Source organism: Pinus tabuliformis, chromosome 2_2, assembly GCF_031772625.1.
Source record: "Pinus tabuliformis cultivar Carrire ecotype Pingquan chromosome 2_2, CPIR1, whole genome shotgun sequence".
Classification (NCBI taxonomy): Eukaryota; Viridiplantae; Streptophyta; class Pinopsida; order Pinales; family Pinaceae; genus Pinus; species Pinus tabuliformis.
Genome location: NC_142300.1, coordinates 254,086,036 through 254,102,950, shown reverse-complemented (window position 1 = coordinate 254,102,950; position 16,915 = coordinate 254,086,036).

The following is a 16,915-nucleotide window of genomic DNA, read 5'->3' as shown; positions in this document are numbered from 1 at the left end:
TCAGAGGTTCGAGTTAGGGTTATCTTATATTAATTGGACCTTAATTCAAAAGACCAAGGGTGAAGAAAAATAAAATAATTCATGGTCTAAGAAACAGTACAAAGGAATTGAGGATCTTAAACACTACCTTAGTTTTGCACTAGTCCTCACCCCATCAGACCTACAACAACATTTGAGATTGAGAAATATGCCACTAACTATGTTATTCATGTGACACTCACTTGGCAAGGACATTCAGTGGTCAATCGCAATGAAATACTCTCTTATACTTTCTAGATATTTCCCACCCATGTCAAGGAGATGTACTTGATCATCTATTCTTGTTGAAAATGAAAGAATTATATTATGGGGAAGGAGATGATTATCCACACTAAGCACATGCTTCTATAATTTATGTAGATACAAGGAAAGTTACATAATAATTTCCATAAAAATGGTCCACATGCACATAACAATTCCATTTGAACATAAAATATGAGAATGGTAGCACCAATCATGTCACGAACTACCTTAGTCGGCCCCAAGTTGTGGCACTAACCATAGTTCTTAACTCTTATGGGCACGAGACCTTCGGGTGGCCACAGTTATGCATGAGTGACTTTGACTTCATTACCACATATCATATATTGAGCGTATACAAGAAAGTTCTAGAATTCCACCTTTAGGATGCACTCTTGTGCTATTTGGGCTACTATTATGTTCCTTCGAGAGAGTGTGCCAAGATGAGTTAGGAGACACATTATAGTCAAGTGACATGGCACTTTGCTGTGGAGAAGATAATAACAGTAATTCAAAAATATTTCTACTAGCCAAAGTTTCGATAGGATGTCCAATGATATCATTTAGATCATGCATTGCCTATGTCATTTCCAAACCAACCATCAAGAAAAATGGATTGTAGACTCCTTCAACTACCCCATACAAGACTTGCGAGTTAGTATGCATGGATTACATGTCAGATTTTTGATCCACCATGCACAATAATAATTGTATGTTTGTGGTTGTCAACCAGCTCTTTGATATGGCCATTTTATGAGCATGCAAGAAGAGTACCATAGCTAAAGCCACTACTAAACTCTTTTTTATCATGTTTGGATTCATTATGAGCTACCTAAGATCATTATTTTAGATAGGACAACATGCTCCTCAACAACTTTTGGACCAGCCTATGGTATCTCATGGATACCAAGTTGACCAAATCAACTACCTTTCATCTCTAGTCAGATGGAAAAACAAAAATCATTAATAGGATGACTAGGGATATATTGCACCTTTACAACTCCTAACATCCACATACGTGGGATGAAATCTTCCATATGTTTAAGATAGTTATAACAAAGCCCTCCATAGCTCCATTGGCCATATTCCTTTTCAAGTGTGTTTAGGGTTCCAACCATTAGCCTCAATTGATTTAACTATGTCCATTTCATCTTCATGGATAGATTCCTCCCATGTTGTAGGATTCCCTAGCTACCTAAGTGGTGTAACATCACTCAAACGTCATTGTTATCAAAGGAGAAAAATAACACATACACACATGCAGGAGGTCCATAAACTTCATAAACAACATAACATGACATAATAGTAAAATATGTGTCAAATAATCCATAAAACATGCACATAATAGGTCTTGAGCAGTTATTTGATGAACTTTCTAACTAGTTGCAAACCTCATATGCACCACCCAACCATTGACCATGTTGCTTAAGCTCTTTTAGCAATTGGTCACCCTCAATATAGGGTCATGACTCTACTTGAAAATGGATCCTTGATTTAGGTACATACTTAGTACTGAATAAAAGTAGGGCCAAGGAACCACACCCAACAACCTCCAATAAATATGATCACATCCCTCATCAATCCCACACCCAAGTACTTCACCCCCTTCTCTACTGCTATAATCCATCTAGTTGTGCCACTACCCCCAAAGTGTCTATCTTGACTGGCCAAGGATGTTCCAAGTTCTATGGCTCAAAGAGTTTTTTTTGTCCTCATAGGTATCTAGGTACCCTCTAGGCTCTCACAAAAGGATAATTGTCCCCTTACTAATTGATATCCAATTGGATAGAGGAACCACCTTTTTATAGGCATGGGGCCCTTTTAATTTTTATTATAATATTATATTACAATATTACAATATACTTTCACATCAAGATAGTTTTCGAGTCATGGAATCCTAATGCCCCACATTTTTTTCATCCCTCAATCCCTAACACTAATATGTTTACTAGGATCACTAGACTTTTACAATACATGCTCATTGGCTCAATCACGCTCGAAGTTTGTCCTTAATATCATAACTACTTTGGCCCTTTGGCCTAACACATTATACATACACAAACATGTAGGCCTTAATGAAATTTGGCTCACCAACCTAATGATACAAGTTATCTCACTAAATTACATAAGCATACTTACCTTAAACATATATATACACACAGATGTATGCATAACCCGATAGAACCCAACTCACCAACCTAAGTAACTTGTACCAACTCACTAGCCTACGTGTCACATATTGATGTAAATTACAATTTCAGGGATTAATTTTGGGTATTACATTTCCCTACCTCTTATTTATTCAATATCCTCAGTCCATTGTCATATGTATACAAGAAAAATTTGCAAATAGATACAAAAACTATTGCTACATTCTCCTATTTTTCATCTAAATAATACAATCCCCATCAGATCAATCTGGTTATAATAATCATCCATGCTTTTCCATATTGATTAATCAATAAGTTAATGTAGGCAACCTGTTTTCCTTGATTCCATGATTAACACCCTTTCTGAATATATCTTGTTCCAAATTGCTAGTATTACCTTCCATTCATTAACTACTACCTGAACATGAATATCCCATGAACATCCAAGACTCTTATTGTCTATAGATCTCATGACATGGTAGGTTCTTGAAATGGTCACTAACAAAATATTTAACATCTGTAGTTATGTGACCTAAATACATATTATGCCATAATCCTTCATTTTATTATTCTTTGCCAAGCAACTATCAACTTGATGTGACATCTTCACAGATGGATCTTGTTTTGTTATCTCACTACTAAAAATAGTCTGTTGTTCATGCCAAGGCTATAAAGTATGCTCATGAAAGTAACATTCAAAGATGTTTTTTTTAATTCTTGGTGACAAGCAGATGGAGGAAATATTGAAGTCACACTTAGCATGTTTTTGTAGTTACAGATAATCAATCCCATTAATATAACTTGCCAAGAATAGTCCCTTCTAGTGTTGCCTTATAAGTGAAATTTTATTTCAAATATATTCTGTTGTGGTAATTAGTATGTCAAGTTTTATAACATAATTGCATCCTATTAACTTATCTAAATACTTCTAGATCCAAGACAAGTACCAACCTTCATTAAATCTCTCTAATTTCCTCAAGTTTTCGTTTATGTTTATGTGAAGCTCAGATTCATAATATCCAAAAATAAATTATAGGTTACCATGAGTCAAATCTTATGGTGATGTGTTGTAAGAATGTTTTCTATCAGAGGAATAAAGAGTATAACTATCTATCATTTGATTTTAATTTATTTAACATCATAGTGCCTCATGTCTATAACTTCTTAATGCATGGATTTAAGCACTAAAATTCCTTATGGTGCAAATCCAGATAAGATACGACTACATGAAGTGGTTATCTCCTTAGTTCGAGGTTCTAATCTTCATTGTTGGATTGAATCTCATTCTAGATTCTTTTCCTTCAGGATTCTAGGGTGTCATGATTGTCCTCGCTAATGCATTTTATTAAAAGGTTGGAGTAATTATTTGACAATTGAAATTCATTTGAAGTTCACCTCTTTGATAATAGAAGGAAGCTTACTTGATGAGCCTTATTATAAGTGCAATTTGAAAATGGAATTCCCCATTTGCCTTTCAAGTTTTATATTTTTCTCCAATGATGCATATATCTTGCCCTTATTTTGTGTGATCAATCAACAATTAAAAGTGAAGGTAATATGAATCAATTTATTGGAAATCCTTCAATATTTTTTCCACAATATTTTATCCACCTATGAGGGTATTGTATGTAACAATATTAGGCATTAAACCATTCCTCATCATTTCATTAAGAATTTAAAATGCCTCATTAACATTTCCATCCTTTTAGTATACATACATAAGGGTTTTGTAACTAATATGATCTAGAGCTAAGTCCCTCTAGTGAATTTCATGTTAGTTTTTGGTAGCAACAGACATGTGCTATAGTCTCTATGGTGTCTATGAGGCTAGGGAAGAAATTTTATCCAATACCTAGGAAAGGTTTCGAGACAAAACACCTCAATTAGATTAATTGACCAATTATTAAAATTTCCCTAAGCTTAATTTATGAAAACTTGTTAGTTAAATCAAATTAATTGAGAAAAATGGATTTTTCTCTAGCAACTTTTAGAAAATTCATTTGATGGAGTCAATATGATCTTATGCATCGATTGTGATTCGATCATGGTTGTTGGTTTCTCAGTGAGAGATTATAAGAGCAATATTATGGGGCTGTAGAGACACTTTTGATTAGTTTTAATTACCGAGTTCCAGAGATAGCAAGGGAACAATTAAAGTAGAGGGAGACACCGACAATAAGGGTTTTACCAAATATTTGGGAGAAGAATTCCAAAGGATATTTCCATTGTGATTTCTAGTTTCTAAATGCAATAAGAAGGTCAATTTTATATGCAGAAGAAGAGGTTGATTCATCTAGTGTGAGTAGTCGATTAGCCAGTGTGAGTTTTAGAGGAGAGCTCAACTTAGTGTGCCAGTGTCAGATCTATCACCTGGAGGCCGAGCAAGTGGGTCTAGAAAAGTGTTGGAGGAAATTTTATTTGCAACGACATTTTCTCCAACGCTGCAAATTTTCCAGAGCAAGCAGTTTACATTTTTGGAAGGTAGTACGAATAGCTAGGAGGAGTGGGGAATGTTGGGAAAAGGACAGATCAATTTTCAGAGGAGATTTTGTGTCTCCATATTATTGTTCCAATGAAGATTCTTATTTTCTGGAGCTTTTCCATTATTAGGCAAGCAGATTTATGTGCTCTCAAATTGCTCAAGAATTAATATAAACCCTCATCTATTGTGCTGACTTCCCCACATTAGGATTTTTCCAGAGACTATTGTCCAAAAACCTTGGTGTCCACAATTTTGTGTGTGCATTACTTTCCCAATTCCAGAAATTAATTTTCTAAAGAATGCAATAGTGAATTAACCATTATTTTCCAAATTAAGATTCTACAGACAAATAATCTCCAGTGGATAGAATATTAAATTCTAGTTATTGCAATCATGCAAATTTTACATGGTATCAATGCTAATCTAGGCATAAAGGGTTTCTAGTGGTAAATAAATGTAGGGATCGTGAAGAGAATCACACAATGGTTTATACCAATATCAATTTCTTTAGATTTATCTAGATTAGTTGAATTCACATATTTTCTAGAGATGGTCACAGTAGGATTGAGAGATCGAGATATATCAGATGGAGCCTCAAACGTTGGAGTTTGGAAGGCCAAGATGTTATTCTTATCGGAGGAGTATAGTCTGAAGGATTTTTCTACAACAGTTATTATTGTGCGAGCAGATCCCATCTCGTTAAATGACTACAAGAGGGACAATTCCAAAGTGAAGAAGATGATTCTTGGGAGGGTCAAGGATCACATCATTCCACATATCATAGAGAAGAATACAACAAAGAAAATATGGGATGCCATCATCAAATTATACTAGGATCCTTTAGAAGGTAGAAAAATGATCCTCAAGGAAAGGTTTAGAACCATCAAAATGCATAAGGAATAGGATGTAACTTTCAATCTCACTAGAATTCAGCCTGTTAGAGATGAACTAGCTGCAGTTGGACAAAGTTGAGTGATGATGAGCAAGTGGGTATAACACTTAATGGGTTTACCAAAGAATGTCATGTGTTCTTCCAACTAATTTCTGGGTGAGACAAGCTTCCATATTAGGGTCACCTATAGAGTGACTTCAACCAAGAGGAGTTGAGTCTCAACTTAGTCAATGAAACCAACAATAGTGGTAAAGAACTGAAGCTGAAGGAGGATCAAGAGAATGTCTCTCTATCAATAAAATGTAAAGCGAAGAACGGTCCCATTAAGCGACAAGGCTCAAAAAGAGAGAAGAAGAAGAAGGACCTGTTGAAGGTCAAATGCTTGGTTGTGGTCAATACTGTCACTCTGTAAATGAATGTCCAAATAGGAAGAAGGAAAGGAAGGGGAAGCATATTGCAACTTCAACATCCATTGAGGGTTTCTCTACTAGGTTGGAAGATGAATTCTTTCTCCTAGCTTTCCTATTAGCTCCACATCCATAGGTGCCTGGTACATAGGCAGTGGAGCATCAAACACATATGAGAAGCATTAGAGACTATTTCTCCAACTACAAGAAGGAGGAAATGGAATTTCAGATCCAGATGGGAAACAAGATGAAGTGTACTCTAAATGGGAGAGGTACCATCAACATTCAGAGAGAATCAAGAAAGAGCACTAGTGTTATAGATGTGTTGCATGTGCTAGGTTTTTGCATGAACCTGATTTTAGTGTATGCACGATGGGATAAAGGGTATGATGTCTACTTCATAGGGAAAAATTTGTATATTAAAAACCAGAGTTGAAAGAAGGCCAAACAAATTAGAGTTTAAAGCAGCAAGTTATTCAACATGCAGTTCAGTTCTCCAAAGGCACTAGTGAGTAGTAGTAGTAATAGTGGAAGAGACTTGGGAAGGGTATGAAATAGGAGGATGGGACACTAACACTATGGAGCACTCATGTTTTTAGGGAGACTGTAACATGACTTCCATAATTGAGCACAAAACACGATGACATGTGTAGGGGGTGTGTGCTTGGGAAGTTCACTAAGGAAATGTTCCCAATAAGTGATAATAGAGTCAATGATGTGTTGTAGTTGGTGCATTCAGTTATTTGCAGCCTGATGTCCACCATATCTCTCAAAGGGTACTACTACTTCATGGCCTTTATAAATGACTACTCCAGGAAGACTAGGATCTACTTTTTGAAGACAAAAGATGAAGTCTTTAGTCTCTTCTCAGATTTCAATTCTCTTGTGAAGAACATGATCGGAAAAAGGATATAGGAGTTTCATACAAGCAATGGAGGTGAGTATACAGATAAGAAATTCATGAGGTTCTATGTGAAGGAGAGCATCAGGAGAGAGTGGACAACTCTATACAATCCACAATAGAATAGAGTAGTGGAGCAGAAGAACAAGATGATTATTGGGGTAGAAAAGGCGATGTATGACTAGTATATGCCCAACTTCCTATGGGCAGAGGAATGTAACATGGAGGTGAACATACAGAAGAGGGTTCCTCACATAGTGTTAGGGAAGATAACATCATAGGAGGTCTTCATAGGAAAGAAGCCATAAGTTTGGAACTTTAGGATCTTTGGCAACATAGCTTATTGTCATGTTCCTAATAATAAACACGCCAAACTTGATCATACTACAAAGAAGGGGTATTTTGTTGGCAACAAAAAAAATTCGAAGGAATATAGCATCTACATTCATAGTATCACAAGGATCATCAAGAGATGGGATGTGAAGTTACTGGAGGAGAAATACCTTAGGAGATCTAGTGAGTTGCCAACAAGTGATCAAAGTTAGTCATAAGAAGCTCCAAGGGTAGAATAGAAGCGTCAAGGACATCCACAAGGAAAACAAAACATAAGTATAGTCACTAGTATGAGAAATAGCTAAGGTGCAGAAGGTCCAACGAGTTCATAGTTGACAGAGGAGTAGAGGCAGGATGAGGAGAAATAATCTCCACCCACCACGAATATAATAAGAAGTAGAGAGGTGCTTCAAACATTGAGATATGCTCATGATTTCGTGGGAGCTACTAGGGCGAGCACCAGAGAGCACAAACAACTAGACAAGTAAAATGCATTGGTGATATAGGTCATTAATAGGGAACCTTACAGCTATTATCACGCTACACAAAATCAAGTGTGGTAGGATGCCTTGGTGGAGGAGTATAACTCCATCACGATTAATGATGTATGGGAGGTCGTGGATAGACTAGTGGATAGGGAAGTGTTGGCTCCAGATGGATCTACAAAATTAAGTACGTTGTGAACAACAACATGGAGAAGTATAAGGAAAGGTTCATGGCCAAGGAGTATTTATAGAACAAACGAATAGATGATGAGGATACATTTTCTCCAGTGGCCAAATATATCTTTATTCGAGCAGTGATATCTCCAACAATGCAGATGGGATGGATTCACCAGATGGATGTTAAGATAAACTTATTGAACAAGGTTATGGAGGAGAAGGTGTGTATTGAACAATCAGAGGGTTTCGAGATTCATGAGAGAGGCACACTTGTGAAAATCAAAGAGAGAACTAGACATGCTCAAAAAATCTCCCAAGACATGGTATTGTCAAATAAACAACTACTTACAGTGGATAGGCTTTGTGAAGAGTGAAGCAAATTCTGATCTCTATTGTATGATGGTATGGGCTGAGCCACTCATCGTAGCTTTTTATGTGGATGATCGCTTCTTGGAAGAGTCATCAAGGTTCATAGGGGATAGTAAGAGGGAATTGGCATCATAATTTGAGATGAAGGCATTGGGACTAATGCATTACTCCCTAGGATTGGAGGTATGGGAGACGAACGTGGGGATCTTCCTTGGGAAAGGGAGATATACTATAGATAACTTAAATAATTTCAAGATGCAAGACCATATACCCATGTCTATTATAAACTAGGACAATATTGAGAGGGGGGGTGAACCAATATTGTAGGAATTTAAAAAATTTCTTTCACTTGTAATTATACTAGGACACCAATAAATACTTCAACAATTGATTCAAATTAAGATGAAAATATATAGCACAAGTATCCCAAAGAGAACACATAAATTATTTAAATCCTTTATTCAAATTACTTCACAAGGAAAGCTTCAACTTGCTATTAAAAAATTCTTTGGCTACAACCAATAGGAAACAACTACTCGATGATTTAATATCTACAAATGAATGGAGTTACAACCCCTAAGTTTATTAGCTTCTACTGAAAGGAGCTTCAACCCCTAGATATTTACCAACAACTACTAGAAGGAGCTATAACCATTGACTTGCAAGCTACAACTTGCATGACCTCAATGATTCATCTTTCACATAATTTTCATACTTAAATCATCAATAAAATCCATTTTACAAAGTAAATCAATTTGTCTCTAAAACATTCACCAATACCATCATTAGAAACAGATACATCGATATCTTATTACTGAGTAATTCACCATACTCACCAACAACATCAATCCATCTCACCCACATAGTTCCACACCTCCTGTTCCTTATCTTGCAAATTCAATTATGCATATAAATATTTTTGGATTGGAACTTTGATTATCTTGCTTTTGACTAGCTTGCATGAATGCTTTAATTTTTCCTTTGTCATAATCAAATTAAGTCATTTGCATATGATCTCTTCTAAATCACCTTACTTGTTTCTGTTTCTTCTTTGAGAAATTTTGAATTAAACTGCTCAATTTTTTCTATTTTATAATTTTTTAGAATTTAACAATGCCCCTTCAGTTTTGGTGAATCTCCAAACTTAGTGTTTTGGCCAAATTTGCCTCCAAACATATACATGCCTCTAATTTGAAATCTATCTTGTTCATTCCTTTATTTTAGAGATTTTGTGCTCTACTATTATGTTTGGCATAGCTACCAAATTTAAGTTTCTGACTCATTCATAAAAAATCCCAAAGGATTTTAAATAAAAATTGCTACCAAATAAACCTTTGTAGTCTCTTTTTTATATTGCCCCAAGGGATAATGTGGCACTACAATCACTCCGTGCCTTTGGTCACCAAAACATCAAAAATGTTTCAAGAACCATGACCTGGGCATGTTTTTCTGTCATTTAATAGAACCATTACCTATTGGCAAAGACTCCACCTCTCAGGCCTATTACCCTAGCCTCAATCCCTTGTGCACCTTTATTTTTCCTATGGAGTAGAGCCTCCCAGGATTTTCCTTTTGGGTTGTTGTCCTCTTGACATCACCAACACTATGTGGTGCCATCTGAATGATGAGACATGCCACTTAGATTTGGCCTACTAGGGTACCCAAAAACACCGAAATTTTTTGCCACATGTTCTATGTATTGACATCATGTAGACGTCATCATGGGCTACTACTTTACTGCTATGCATCCTCTAGAGAGGAGAGAGAAGAGGGTCCTGGGACTTTATGTTTTTCAACACATTTCTTTGTTAATGTTTATAATCAAAACCACCGGGTTCAAGCCCTTTTATGCCCCTACCACCCAACTCTTAATTATCCCAAGCAATTATAAACTGTATTGCACATTTATCTTCTAAGGAAGGACCTCTCGGGATGGGCATGCATCATCCCACACTTCAACACCCACACACACTTACGAAATATTCTTGGATTCTACCCGCCAAGATGAACTGGCAGTGAGACTTCATGCCAATAATAAAACCTTCTTCTACATGTTTCATGGCCACGTTTTCCTGTTGCCTATGCCATCCGAGGTGCTCCCTTATGCACTCAAATTTGATCCTACTAAGGAAGACTTATATCATGATTACATGTTATGTAAGGGCTCCACTGTGAGCCAATAAAAATGCTTCCTGCTACTTCATTGTCTGCCACATTTCCTGGGATTTGGATAGCTACTCTTCCAAGGAATTATTTGTGTTTGGGGAATGTGGAAAACTTATCTTGTTCCAAACATTCTCTAACCACTTTAGATATGCAATATTTGACTTTGGGGGACCCTTCTTTGATTGGCTCTAACTTATGATCTAGTTTTACCTTGCATATACCATTTGAATGCTCTTTCATAGCTCTATCCATTTGAGTGGGTGCCAACTATGTTTGAATAAATCTTATGGCTTCAAAGTCTCTACATCATGACCAACATTTCCTTTACCATTATTTGAGTTTTTATTTATTCTTCTTGTAGTCATATCTATTGTTTCCTTCATCCTAATCACCTTTTCCATTAAGGACAACACATTTCTAACATTACCTCCCTTTTGCATTAATGGCGACACCTTGATCAACCATAATAAACTCCGTCAAGAAACAAAGTGTGTATCATATTCTTCTCCTCATTTAGAATCCTTTCGATGGTGCTCCACATTTGTTTGAATTTATTATTTTGTTGTTTGATGACAAATATTACTATATGCATTTGTTTGAAGTTCTTATTCTGCTGTTTGATCACCTATATTACTCTCCCCCTTTAACATCAATGATAAAGACAATAAACATGAGATGAAGAGCTACTATGACATGACCGAACCTCCTAGGTCCCATTAAGGAAGTTGGGTTGGTAACTAATGACAATATGACCTTTCACAACATACTACAAATGCTATAGAACACTTAGGAGTTGATAAACCATCCCAAGTGGCCAAACCCTGAGTCGAACCCATCCTTCTTTTCCCTAGACTCTCAACCGCTCCCAGAGTAAGCCCTCCATGTGGTTGGAAGCCTCCAATCAAATGCACAAGCCCGCATCCATGCAGTTGCAATGTCTAGTTTAGAGCATGCGGTCCTAGATTCTAAGCCTAAATTCCAGGTCAGCCTCCAGACCACTACCCAAAATTTAGTGAGACTTTCTAGAATCAATAATGACATCAGTAAAATGCCATCCATATAAAAATTTACCTAACCAAAATTGACCATGACTGTCATTTCGTTAAACATATTGAAAACATTTAATATACAGGTCATGAATGCATATGTGAACATAGGGGTTTGAAAATTATTTGAGAATCACCAAGAAGGTCTAATTCCCTCTCATAATAGTTGAAATAACATTTGTTAGCTTATGCATTCATCAACCATTCATCAATTAATCAAAGATGTCAAGATCCATAACTAGAACCTGTTATGACACCATTCTTATAACCAACATATAACCAAAATAATAACTATGATAGAAGAACCATCAAAGCTACATAGTAACAAGTAAAAATAATCATGAAATACAAGAGGAAAATAACTCTTATTAACATATCCAAAAACCAACCAAGTTAGGGACTTCCATGTACCACTTGACCATAGATTGAATTGAACTAAATATTTCTTCCAGCCAATCACCCCTATGCCAAATTCCAAGCATGAATGTGGGACTCAAGACAAAAAAAACTAAGGCATCCTGGAGATTAAACCAACTTCACCCTTAGGGTTTATCATAATACCACCAAAACCAGTCAAGGGATTCCCAGGCCCAAATCAAGCACCTAAACAACCAGCCTTTACCGTAATCCCACCAAAACCAGTCAAGGGATTCCTAGTCCCAAAACAATAATATAAACCACCAGGCTTTACCACAATCCCACCAAAATTGGTCAAGGGATCACTAGGCCCTAAACAAGTTTGGATGCCTCAGAATTTATTCACCAATATCTTGAATATTTTTCCCATATCCACCCTCAGGATTTTCCACAATCCCACCAAAAGTAGACAAGGGATTCCTAGGCCCTATGGGAATTTTCCTGAGACCACCTCACCTGGTTCCAAAAATATCTGACAATCCAAAGCTCAACCAAATAAAAGAACGACATGACACCATGGCTATATGGAAAAGACAAGGTAAGGATGAAACCATTGTCACACCTGGAAAAACCCATGGCAATGATAACAAGAGAACAAAATACACACATGCATGTAACATGCATTCACCAAATAGCTAGGAAATCATACATGGAACCTATTACTTGTAAGCCTTCCTATTGAAGTTGCTTGATCCAACCTTCCTTACTTGTCCTTACTATGCCTTCCTTTCTCTAATGCTAGAGTTCTCCAATAATGCTCTAAGTGTGCAAGAGTATGAGACAATAGAGAGAGGTCCAAGCTAAAATTGACAAAAGGCTACAAACTGATCCTCAAAAGCCTTTTTCTTATTGAGGTCTCTATTTTCTTCAATTTCCTCTAATTTTCCTTCAAAATTGTGACCTTCCATCTCCATTTTCTCTTGTTTTCCTTTATTTTCATCAATAAAATGCCAATTAATGCCTCTTTTCCTTTTCCAATTACTTTTCCAATTTCCCTTAGCCATAATAAACTGAAGTGACACCCACTAGGATTTTCTTCCCAACATTCAGCTTGGAATACATGTCCCATGACCTTCGTCTTATTTTTTCATGATTAATTTTATTACATGAACTTTTAAATTGAGGCTATTACAATTTGTGTTAGCACTGTTGCGTGTAAAATTAAAGGCTCAATCATTAAAAATGGAAAATGAAACAATGGGAATTTTTTTCACAGTAATCACACAAATTTCAATTTTGTTTCAAACATTTTATAATCATTTTAACAATATGACTTTGGTGCTTTGTCTCTGGCCCATTCAACCACCGTGCAAACCTATTGTTGTAGCGTACGCTTTGATGCCCACTTGTAATATCCCATGGCTACCTATTTGGGTTCACATCAATGACAACATCACTATTACAAAAGGAGCATGAAAATACACACAAATTACGTAAACAAAAACACATTAACATGAAAGAGGTCCATAGACAACATAAAAAATATAACATGGAAACATAGTAAAATAGATGTCAAATAATCCATGAAACTTATCTCATTAACTCTTTGACTAGTTCTAAATAATGAACATGCCACCTAGCCATAGACCATGTTTCTACAAATACCTCAATAGTTAGTTACTCTTGAGCTAGGGCCATGAATTAACTTGGAAATGGATCCTCAAAGAAAGTAAATATCTAGTAAAAAATGCAAATAAAGTCAAGTTACCAAACTTGATAGCCTCGAACCAATAGGCTTATATCACCCATCAACCCCACACCCAAGTAGTGCACCCCCTCCTCTACACCTATAATCCCTCAGGATATGCCACTACCTTTGGGGTAACTATCTTAGCTGGAAAATTATTTCTAGTGTCTTGTGCCTCTAGGAGTTCGCACTTCCCTCACAACTCTCTAGGTACCCTCTAAGCCTTCACACAGGAAACATATTCCCTTACTAATTGATATCCAACTGGATAGGGGAACCACCTTTTATAAGCATGGTGCCCCTTTACTTTTAATTATAATAATATAATATACTTTCTCATAAGGATACTTTTCAATTCATGGAGTCCCAACCCCCCACACTCTTTTTTTCCCTCGGTATACAATGAATATTATATTTGCTAGTTTCATTGTCCTTATCACACTAGCACTCTAGCCTTAAACTTGTAAGTACTCTTACCCTCTAGCCTAACGCATTATACATATGTAGGAATGTTAGGCTTAAAACATATTTGTACAAATAAAGGTATGTAGACCCTAATAGAACATGGCTGACTAGCTTAAGTGTTACATGCACATATTATAATTCAAGGATTAAGTTGGGGTATTAAAAATGCTAAAGTTGAAATAGAAAGGGAAACCAAAGTTGATGAACGTATCCAACACATCCAACAAAAATTCCATGATATCAAACATAAACCTAATGTCAAGTACAAGCAGTGACATGACAAGCACAACGTTCCACATAAGTTTCAAGTTCGTGATAAGTTATGGTTACATTTACAAAAAGAATGGCTTAGAAGCACCCACAGGAAGCTCAAACCACTTAGATTTGGGCCTTACATAATCATAAAGGATGTGGGTGAAAATGTTTTTGAATGAAACATTACCCCTTTCCTTGGCTTGCACCTAGTATTTTATATGGAGCTGCTTCAACAATATTTTCCACCTTTGTTGGACACCTTAGAGTTAGTCGAGCAATTGGCCCCCGTTGAACAAAACCTTGAATGCATCGAATAGGTTGCAGTAGATCGAATCATGAACACCAAGTCAAAGGATACCCACCAATAACTCATATAACTCTATAAGGTTGTCAAAGCCGAGAAACTTTTTCATGAAGGAAACTGCCTTACCAAGAGCCAAATTGATTAGAAGTTTCTCCATTTGCTGAGGGAACTTGAAATAATGTATTCAGTTGCTTCCTAAGGGGGATGAAAAATCTAGGTGGATATTGGTCACCACCAACCTCTTCCACTGTCTTAATGGTTCATCTTGGTAATTTTTCTATTATATTTGGGTCCCAAACTTCTAAGGCTATTTTGAGGCCCTAAATGATGATTTTTTGCAATTTGGGGGACTATGGGTTATGATGACACACCTTGGCCTTAACTGAAAGTTGTACTATTTAGATAGTTCTTTCGAATGAGCTATCGTGCAACCCAAACAAATCTCTATTATATTCCTCTCTGAGTGTGTTCCATTTACTTTTTTGCATTTCATTTCATTCCTTGTATGACTCAAATCAATGTTGATGTTTCACAATAATATTTCTCCATGTTTAAGGTGGAAAATAAAATTTTCATATTCCTGATTCACATGTTTTTTAATATGATTGTAAAAAAATTTGATAATGCTTGGATGGGACTATAATATATTGAATTTAGAATGCTTGAGGGACTATCGGTTATGATGACACACCTTGGCCCGAACTGAAAGTTGTACTATTTAGATAGTTCTTTCCAATGAGCTATCATGCAACCCAAACAAATCTCTATTATATTCCTCTCTGAGTGTGTTCCATTTACTTTTTGCATTTCATTTCATTCCTTGTATGACTCAAATCAATGTTGATGTTTCACAATAACATTTTTCCATGTTTAAGGTGGAAAATAAAATTTTCATATTCCTGATTCACATGTTTTTTAATATGATTGTAAAAAAATTCTAGAATGCTTGGATGGAACTATAATATATTGAATTTAGATAAATATTTATCATATATGAAATTCATAAATAACTTTCCTATCTATGAAATGGTTGATAAAAAATCCACTTTTTTTATCATCTCAACATATGAAATAAATTGAAACCAATATAAATATTTCTACAAAGGTTAACATTTTCCTTGATATCTCGAGTCATTTCAAGTCCATAATGCTTGTTTCATTCAATGGAAAGATCCCCCTTTTCATCATCCTCAAAAGGTTCAATATTGGGTTTAAATTTATCAACTTCCCTATCTTCATTGTATAAACATATCTTTGATGTTATATTTTTAGCATTGGAATGTCATTATTCATTTCAATCATTTCCTTGCCTCCTATATTTCCACGCCTTTCATCAATGGAAGAAGAAATGTTCATTGAAGTAGTGCCATTTCTATTGGACTATATGGATTTTTTCTTCTTCTTCCCTAATCTATATAAGAGCACTATAATATTTAGAGGAGTCTATTGTACCATTATTTTCATTGTTTCTATTTTCATCTCCCTAGAACCAAGGATGTAAGAATTTTATTTGGTGATTCACTAGATTTTCTATCATTCAAAGGTAGGCCAAAACTTCATTCATGTTTACTCTTACAAGTATTAAGTTGCAAAAAATCACTTCACTTGATATCATTCTTTCATATGATTGACTAAGATTAGAATTAAGTTTTGTAGTCATTTCCAAATCAAAGTCTTATATATTAAAAATTTTCCAAGACACCCTTTGCAGTTGGATATGGAACTACTTCCAATCTTCCTAGGCTTTTATGCTTTTAGTAATGTAAATTATTGGTGAAATTTTAGAATATGTATAACAACTTCTATTTGTATCATGGTGTCTAATTCAATGCTTTTAGCTTTAGAGTTCTTTTTCTCTAATGTTTCTAGAGTCACATATAATTCAAGCCTCATGTTTTCATCTGTAGTGATAAATTCTAGGACACTGATGTTAGCATTAGCATTCTTAGTGCCACACCCATTGAATTTATGACTAGTAAACTTCAAAAACTCTTGAGTCTTATTATTCATTAGTTATCCCTCTGAATGGTGATAAGTATTCTTAAAATTAAGAGTGCAACACTCAATGGAGCTAAAAGAGAGATGTGATTCTAATTAATG